Source organism: Perna viridis, chromosome 1 (genome assembly GCF_037379345.1).
Source record: "Perna viridis isolate PV_CMFRI_1.1 ecotype Kerala chromosome 1, ASM3737934v1, whole genome shotgun sequence".
In the NCBI taxonomy this organism is placed as follows: domain Eukaryota; kingdom Metazoa; phylum Mollusca; class Bivalvia; order Mytilida; family Mytilidae; genus Perna; species Perna viridis.
The window spans coordinates 22,575,719-22,585,619 of NC_142445.1; the positions used below are offsets into that span (position 1 = coordinate 22,575,719).

At 31.9% G+C, this 9,901-nt stretch overlaps 1 pseudogene; it reads right to left on the minus strand.

Moving 5' to 3' along the window:
- Positions 1-9,264: 9,264 nt before the first annotated feature.
- Positions 9,265-9,901, minus strand: LOC148627814 (uncharacterized; annotated as a pseudogene).

Sequence of the window (9,901 nt, forward strand, 5' to 3'; positions counted from 1 at the left end):
TAAAAATGAACTGCAAGTGTTTCAAGCATTTCATGCAAGTTTGACGAGAAGATTTATTTATTTTGATTACATTGTATATCCAAATATTATCGTACTGTGTAACATTATTCACACAGTCCGTCACGTACAATATTTTTAATTTCTGTTTCTAGACAGATGCTGATGAATGGTTTTATCGTGACTCAAACACAAGGTGTTGTTCACTTTCACGATAAATTATGAAACCTGCAGTAAAATTGATTTAAAAAAACAAGGTTGATTAAATAGCTGATTTCAATGGAATGTTCTCATAAAACTTTCTTTAAAATCTTTTAACATTTGACAATTATATCTTTATTTCTGTACAAATCAGATGGAACAGTAATCAAGGGAACCAAGGTTATAGCGTTAATCAAAACAACGTATTCCAGGGACAAAGACCAGACATGGAAAACAGACATATACAACAAATAACATAAAGTAACTAAAATCATACATACAAAGTAACAAAAGCAAATGAGCAACTCGGACTCCACTAAAAACTGGGAGCATGGACCAGGTGCACCGGTAGGGTAAGCGTCCTCTGTTTTTCTAGAAACACCCGCCGAGTTGCTCATAAAAAGTAGTCCGGGGTAGACGAACGAGGAAAGGAAAACTTGACCCGTTGAATAAATCAGTTTTCATGGTGCAGATGGATACACCATAACGATCAAATCTCATTTCACAAACAATAAAAGTCTTAAACGTGTAAGGAAATGAGAACAAAAACTTGATTTTTTACATATACCTATAAAAGTTAACGAATTTCAACCATGAATGCCCATTGTATTAAGACAATTTTTGACGAAATATTTCAACTTTTGGAACATGACATTTCAATGATCACCTGCAGCTCTCATAGTTCTTTTTTCAGAAACGATTTAAACGATCATTTTTGATGTTATTTCTGATACACACATTAAGTTACAAATTGTTAATTGTTACTTGTTTTTACATTTGGGTACAATCAATGATTTTTGACACGAAATTATTGTTTTGGTCAAATAAGCAGTAACTGAATATCGTCTTGGTAACAAATGAAAATAACGACTGATTTGACAAATGTAAACATTTGGATGCTGGATGTAAATGCCATGGAATTCTCATTTTACAGAGAAGCCGTTTTATGATATGAATAATCAAAGGTATTTTACGCAATTTAGAAATCGGTAAGTATCAATGAAACTGTAGACAAATATTGAACAATGTGTAATGTATATGCTTCAGTATTGAGACTGGTATACGCTCAATCCTCTAAATTGAATACAAGTCATGGGTTATTGTAATAAATGTAGCATTGTAAGTAAATTCTGAATATAAATTATTATATATTTTCTTAGCGTTTTTATGAGAAGGACTCCAAAAAAGCGTGAATTCAAGGAATATCTTGGTTAGAAACAATGGAAATAAAAAAAATACTCTATTTCTAATCAACTTATTATGATGAAATTTCTAATTGTTAATCTCCAAATTGCCACAAAATATTGGACACTATGTAGCATGAAACAGTAAGCCACAGAATGATGTCCTAGGATTATTATATATGCTTAAGAAGAAGTGTCGACCACTATAACCAGTTGGTCCAATAAAGGTATGGTTTTCATTATTCATTGACACATAAATGTCATTAATGCGGACGTATGTTCGCCAGTGTCAACAGATTTTCACCGGTTGAATACGTAACTCTGTTTTCGAATACTAACTCTTTTATAACACGGTTTACATGAACTGTTGAAATTCCTACATGTACCAGTCGTGAACAGGCCGGTCTGGTAACAGATAAAGCCTTTTTTAAACCCACCTTCCCGTGGTACCACAGAAAGGCATAAATACGGTCCAACGCAGAATTATAGGATCCTGACCCCCTCTCATCTTGCCAGATTCCGTCAAAACGTGTCCATTCCCAAAAGCGCGAGAAAAGAGAGCGAGATACACCTCTTGCTAAGAAAACATTTTGTTGTTCTTTATATTACATGTATGTAGGCTTCTGTCGTACTGATATGTTCGATCGTTTTATTATTCATTATCAAATGAATTTACTCACTTTCCGATTTTTTTCTTCTGCTACATAATGCATATATATTAAGATCTGAAAAATTCCCAACAATTTTTCAGACCATACTGCTTAACTTGTTTCTATATTTTATACTGCTTTAATGTTTGATATTCATTAACAACTCGTTTTTTTAGAGTTTTCTCTACTATATGTTTTGTGCAGCAGCAGTATTACCATTTCTTCTGGATAGTATCTCGCTCAAAGTTACTGTCGTGCTCCAAAATTAAAAAAAAATAGATAAAAAAACAAGAAAGAAACTTTACAATGGTCATTTAAATGATGACTTTGATGAGTCTTTTTGAATCTGCAGATGCTAAACCCTAAAGTAATATCGATTTTAATAAATTATCCTCTGTCTCCATACATGTACACATTAAATAACCTCCATAAACAGTCTCGTAAAATGTGTGTACAATTTAAGATGCGAAACCATTAATAATATTCTTCACGCATCATACAGTAATAATGCTTCTTAACTTCTTACATCTTGTGTCAAAATTTGCATCTATATAAAGAGGATTCGACCATACAAGGACAACAATACACTATCGAGCCTTGTAAAAACTAAATTAATAAAAATCTTATAACTGTTAGACTTTGGATGAAAGGAATAACTCACTGACTCTAAGCACGTGCAAATGAAATACAACAGAAATTTAGGTTTCAAGTGATATTTCGAGATGTTCACGCCCTAACCTAAGTACAACATGGCTTTGTGCTGTTCCGAACGGTACGCATGACTGACACCATTGATAATTTGTGTGCGTAATGCTTAAAGTAGTCGATATAACACTTAGTCTGACGTGATGCATCTGATTGTAAATAATTGTAATTTACGGCATTCGAAATATTTCTGCCCCCTTTCGTAATGTTCTCTCTCCTAAATATGAACTGGTTACATTAAGGAACTTACCATGTATCGGAAACCCTTGTACCGGTGTATCGGTTATATATATTTCCCTTGAAGCTGCATTAGCTGTCATTTTCATCATTATTTTTTGTTTCTGTTGAAATATGCCTTGACTGAACTATTTTGACTATATTGTACTTTTCCTGTATAATTTCATTCGATATCCCATGCCCGTAGCCAGAAATGTTCAAGGGGGATTACGTTGACTCGGGGCACGACCTTCACGGATGGGGGTCTGGGGTAATTTTTGCAAAACCCTACAATCTAGCCATTTCCTGGCACTGTTTTTGTATTTGAGAAAGTTCTGTTTTTTAACCAATTTTTTAAAGATAGACATAATTTTCAATTTCATTTACATCTGTATACTTTTACTTCAAAGTTTTAAGCAAATCAACATTGCAAAAAAAAAGTCAAAAATTTCAAATATGTAAGGCATTAATGATATACTATTAAACATGGATTAAAAAAACAATAATACAACAATATACATTTTTGTAACATTATTTATTATTCAAAATGTAATGCAAATGAGTAAATACAGTATATTTGATTCCAACACCATCTTCTAAGCTTATGAATTAGGGATTACTTGAGATTTCCTTTAATGTGTATAAAATGTGTTTGTATTAGAGAATATTTTGTTCACCATAAACTAATATGATTTAAAAATCTGGTGAGGGGAGTTTAAATCATTTTACTTCAATGTTTTAAGGTGTGAGGGGATTAAAACTCCATACACTTACTTTTTACAAGCTTAAAAGTGAACCTCAACTATAACAATCCATAATCATGTTAAACTAAAATTTTACTGTTTAAAAATATAAGCAATCTATACAACAAAAAGGGTTTGGGAACATTGAGCTACAAGAATAGTTTCCCATTATCATAGAAAATGGTCAATTCTCATTTTAAAGTTTAAACGGTATTCTATAATGACCCCTAATATAGTTGTTTAATGCAAAATTACATAATTACCCTTTTTAACATATACAGACAAATGGGAGCAATACTAATGAAAGCTATGAAAAAATAAAACTAATCACTGACATATGTACCTTCATATGTATCATGTAATGCTTGTGTGTTTCAGTATGCTATGTACTTCATAGCTTACATATTTAACTTTATTTTCGATTAAAAGCTTTAAAGAACCTTTAAAATATATATTATAATAATTCTACACTTGACTTAGTGATATTGTTTGCCTTAAATTACTGCCGAATTTTTTACCCTGGAGGTAGGTCCCAATTTGAAATCAAAGTACTCATGTACTGAATCAATTTATATCGATCGTTTGAATTTTTACGCCGCAAATAACAGTCAAATTGCCAAAAATTGAGCGTGATGAAAGGAAATACAAACCGAATTCAAATGTATCTAAACATAAGCTTATTGTTGTAAATGGTTAATACAGAACTCTTTGATTAATTCTTAAATTCACCATTCAGATTACGAAGGTCATTATTTAATTTACCAGAAACACACACCAAATCTATAATGCATCGTAGCAGTGCGCCAGTTTGCGTAATATATTCAGGTTTGATGTCGGTTTATATGAAACACTTGAATGAATGACATAACACTCTCCGACATACTGGGTAATTGAACAACAGACTACTGTTTTGGCTTTTCCCAGTTTCTAAATTTTCAAAACAAAATTCAATTTATCGACCCCCAGGTCGAAACTGCCTGACAAATTATTCAAACTTCAGCCGCCATAATCATTAAAATAATTAATCTGCTTGGATACATGCCCCTCTCAACTAGATATATTCCTCAGTTGAAAAGCTTTATAGCTCAGGTGCAACAAGTTACCGCATAGACACCTATGTGTCATTTAAAGTGCTTAGTGTCTTAGGCGCCTAGTCCCAGACACACGTACCTAAACGTAAATGCAAAAGTCTTAAAATATCCTTCCAACAACTATGTCTGGTGCATATACTAGCTATGCACTTTTAATGCCCTGGTGCACCCGCGCCGCTATTATCTTCACACATGACCAAAAAGCCCAACAGAATGATTATTACAAAAAGCAAGATCACTAGACAACAGACCGACACCATCCCGGGAAATGCATTATCAAAATTCCTGTGCTATCATCTAAGCAATGTTTCATTTTTAATTGTCACCTCCGGGCTTCTGATGTCACGTGGCGGTAATCATAATAAAAATACAAGATACAGTAAGTGATAAGTTGGGATGGTTTCGGGATTTATGCTACCCTTTTGTACAACACTTGGCCCAAAAATGAGTGGCAAATGATAGCATGGAACCCCTTTCTCTATTTTCCCCCTTTTCGTAAATATTTGGATTCGCTATGACCTGCATGAGTATATCTGATGACAACTTCGGCATTCTTCTTTTTATTTCATTTCTATGATCAATGAATATTTATAGCCTCACAGGGTTTTCATTTCCAGATAAAAAAGGTTTATTATGCGTCTAGTAAATAAATAGACACCTTTAATATATTGACAGCGAAAGACTTAGAAATAAACAGGTACCCATAAGAGGTTAGAGGTCGACTATTTTTAATTGGATCACTAAACAGCATATTAAGTTCACAGTAAAAATTGTTTATTTGGTTTGTTTATTGGCGTGAATAACGTAGAATTAAATTTGATATATTAGAAATACCTGTAAAATGGACCTAACTATCTGCATTGAACCTAAATGGGGTTTGCCAAGGGGACTATTTAACCGCGGTAGCACAAGATAATTTGCAGATGCTATCAGGCTTTATAAATATAAAGGCTCTGGCGACTACTATATCAATTCCGATCTTCGATCTAAATTGATAAAAAATATGGCTTATATTTTTCCCAATGAGACAATTTTCCCCCAAACAATGATGGTTTGTGATAAACATGGGCCGATGCTAGTAATATGTTGCTATGAAGAAGGAGTAGACTAGCAGCTGCTTATTACAGCATATCTTAAGTAATGGTAGAATAAGGGTCTTGGTATGTTTAACAATGTGTATTAATTTGAGGTGTCCAATCTTGTTGTACGTCTATTTTTTTTTGCAATTGTAATTAAAACTCCTGTTGCCGTGTTAAAACATATATTTTTGGATTAAAATAACAGTGTTGTATCAGACGTTTAAAAGGTTATCATACCCTTTTTTTTAAACGGAATAAAACTGGGTTGATATAACTGTTCATCGTTAGAAGGTAACCTCGATTATTTTGATCTAAAAACATTATGACAAAATATGAAAAAGTTAAATTATTTTTGTCATTAACATGTGCTCATATTTTTCAATGAGTTGTACTCGTATTCCATCGCTTCTGATTGTGCCTCAATGTTTACATAGATATCAAACAGTTGACAATTTACTTCGAATTGTTAGTAAGTATTTTAAATTGGTACTTTTTTGTAGTTCGTAGTTTTTTAGTGTGAATGTTATTCCGATACTTTTAAACAATCAAAACGAAAAAACTCTAATGATAAAAATCATTTCAAATTAGTTTATTACTTCGTCCATTCACTACGGTTTTGAACTGATATTGGAGGGCTTTATTCAAATCTTTACAAATTCGACATGGACAAAGGACTTTGTCAAACAAATAAAGATGTTTTAAAGTGTCTTAACTTTAGTGAAAGAGTAATCAAGGGAACCAAGGCTATAGCTGTAATCAAAAGAACGTAATCCAGGGACAAAGACCAGACATGAAAAACAGACATACACAACAAAGAACATAAAGTAACTAAAATCATACATATAAAGTAACAAAACAAATGAGCAACTCGGACTCCACTAAAAACTGGTATCATGGACCAGGTGCACCGGTAGGGTAAGCATCCTCTGTTTTTCTAGAAACACCCATCGAGTTGCTCATAAAAAGTCAAGTCCGGGTAGACAAACGAGGAAAGGAAAACTATGACCCGTTGAATAAATAAAAAAACCTTGGTAGTTGATGCGTCCAAATTAAATCTTAAATGTGTAAGTTAGTTCAACTAATTTAGCAAATAATGCTTGATATCTTTCAGAATGTCTTTGGCGAAATTATTAATCAAGTCTCGACAGCCTTCTGTTTATTTTAAACGGAACACATAGGTTATCGAAATATGTGGCTTCAATGTCTCACTTTGAATGACATGCATAAAGAAAAACTCAAAACCAAACAATATTGAAAGGAAAAAAAAAGAAAAAAAAAGTGAAAAGAGAATAGAAAACAGTTTTACATTTGATAGACTTTTATCGAATGTCAAATAAAGTAATAAGTTGATTCAATATTCATTATTACACGACAAATAACATTACACAATTTGTATCTGTTGATATGAAGTCGCTATCTGATTTATTTTAACCTAACTACTTGAAAACTAAATTCCGTTGTGTAAATTGCATTTATTGATTGACTTGACATCTCATTTTTTTCTAACGTGACATAAATTTCGGTTAGTCCTTTCAGGCTTCCAAACAAAGCATAAAATTGTTTTCATCATAGTAACTAGTGCTACATTGTTCTGAATATTTCCTCGTTTGTTTCACGGTTTTTGTCTATTTTTTGTTTCTTTATATTCTCTGCAGTATACAGCCAAAGTGTTCTACCCTTGTAATATCCAGAAAGTCTTTGATTACCCTACACAATGTAAACATTTTCATCTTTTATACAAAAACCAATAGGAATATTCATTTTTATTTTTAAATTGAATGGTTTCAGAAAAAAAATGTGACATATCTTTTCGAATGATTCACAATTTCTTTACAGTTATATATTTTTATGACCGTAAAAAAAGTGCTAAATATTACGGGAAAGCATTTTTTCAACAAAATGTTTCATTTATTGATTTGAAATGATATAACTTTATAACACTCAAATATGAAAAAATAACTAGTGAATATTGCGACCTGAATTGCGGAATTTTAGACTTTTCCGTGGATAGAAAACGAACTTCCGGCGTATACAGAACAGATTAGTCTGTTATGGTTATGTTACTTCTAAATCTTACCTCGTTCCAGATTGTTGATAATATATATATATCAATGAGTTCTCCATAGACTTCATGAACACCCTTAAATTATCCACTTTGTCATGTAAATCTTCTATCCTAGATACATTTTTTTTCAACAGCAATAGCAAAAAGGAAAACAAATAAAACAAACGGCATCTTCTTTCACCCCAGAAAATTCGATATGATGAGGAACAACTTTTCAACAGTACAAGAAGATTGTACATTCTAGAATTTAAGGAGGTAGACCTAAGATAAGGGACACAACTCATAAAAATCATTGGAACGTTTGTATTCAGAATTTCACATCAATCTTATGTAAGCATCTAATTAACTTGGGTTCATTTTATTATGATTCAAATGAAAGCTTGAGAGGCTTTGGTGAAATTAAATATGATATAAACATATCACTGATTTCACGAGTTATGTCCCTTACCCTAGGTTTACCTCCTTAAGAGAATGGATATTATCTTACTATAAAGAGCAGGATAGAAAGCAACGGCAAAATATTCGTTTTTTAATATTATAATATGTCATCAAATTTCACTAATCAGGTGTCTCACTTTATCATTACACTTTTGAAGATATATATGTATTCTCTGAATTCAATTTTTTTTATTTTACAAAATGTTATCGACAAAAATAGTTACAAGTTATATTCCATATAAGTAATTCAGAAAAAGAATAAAATCTAAGATAACATCTGTGATTAGGATTCTAAGTACGCATATTGTGTGCATATATTTCAGCTTATCTTTTCAGTTTGTAGCTACTACGTGTAAAAGTTTTTTTTCCAAAAAGTAAAATAAAAGATGATGGAACTTTTTGAGTTGATATATTATTATTATTTGTTACCTTCTGGCATTTACTGCTTTAATCAGGTATTACAATTAATTGTACCTTTAGTATGATATGTCAATTGCATGTGAATTTGCATGTTGATAAATTCAAATCTTCAAAAATATATAAAAAAAAAAAAACTTTATACGAACGAAAATTTTGCACATTGAAATGCCAATGAAAACTGAAGTTTAATCAGTTCAATTACATTGTATATTCGATTATTATTGTACTTTGTCACGAAATCAAGTAATCCCGTATAAAACAAATATGTTTATGTTGTAATGCACTAAAGTATTTATGTGCTAAAAAGCTCCATCTATTTTGAACATACGTGTACATAATTGAGCACATGCAATTATGTACACCTCAACGTAAGCATTTACTTTCTAAATACAATGAAGCAACCACAAGTCTGGATACCGAATGGCGCAGTGACCACCTCGACGCACAAAGAAAGTAGACAGAAATATACATGTAACTAAATTCCAAGATTCTTAGAAACTGATAAACGCTTTTGTAATTTCCGTCTTTGGCTCTATCTGATTTCCAGCGACCATGCATTTTAAATAATCTATCAGATATATCATTCTGAGCGGCGGCTGTTGCCCCTCAAGCTCTGAAACTATGCAAACCAAAATCAGATATACCACAGCCAAAATCAGCTAATGCCATAGCTACGATTTCTCTTGTTCTACGACAAACAAACATTTTTCTTTCTTAATGAAAATACATAAAAAACGAAATCAATCTATAAATATACATATCAGACTTCATATCTATAATGGCTACATCTAAATAATTTGAAAGTAAATCAACAGAACATTGCGGACGTTCCAACTTTGATATGAAGACATGATTGCCTTTTCTATAGCAATCTGTTTTGCTCCTTTCGACAATAATATCCATATAACCGTCACAAAAACTTTAATGTTACATAATTCATTATAACGTAAAAAACCTGTGTACGCTAATGAACAGATAGTAAGTAAATGTAATTCTTTGAGTGTTCTATTGGCAGTATTATATTTAGCAAACGATTTAATCATAATATCAGGTATCACAGGTTCCTTTTTCTTGATAATTCTAGAAAGTGTTCTCCTTGCTGAATCAACCAT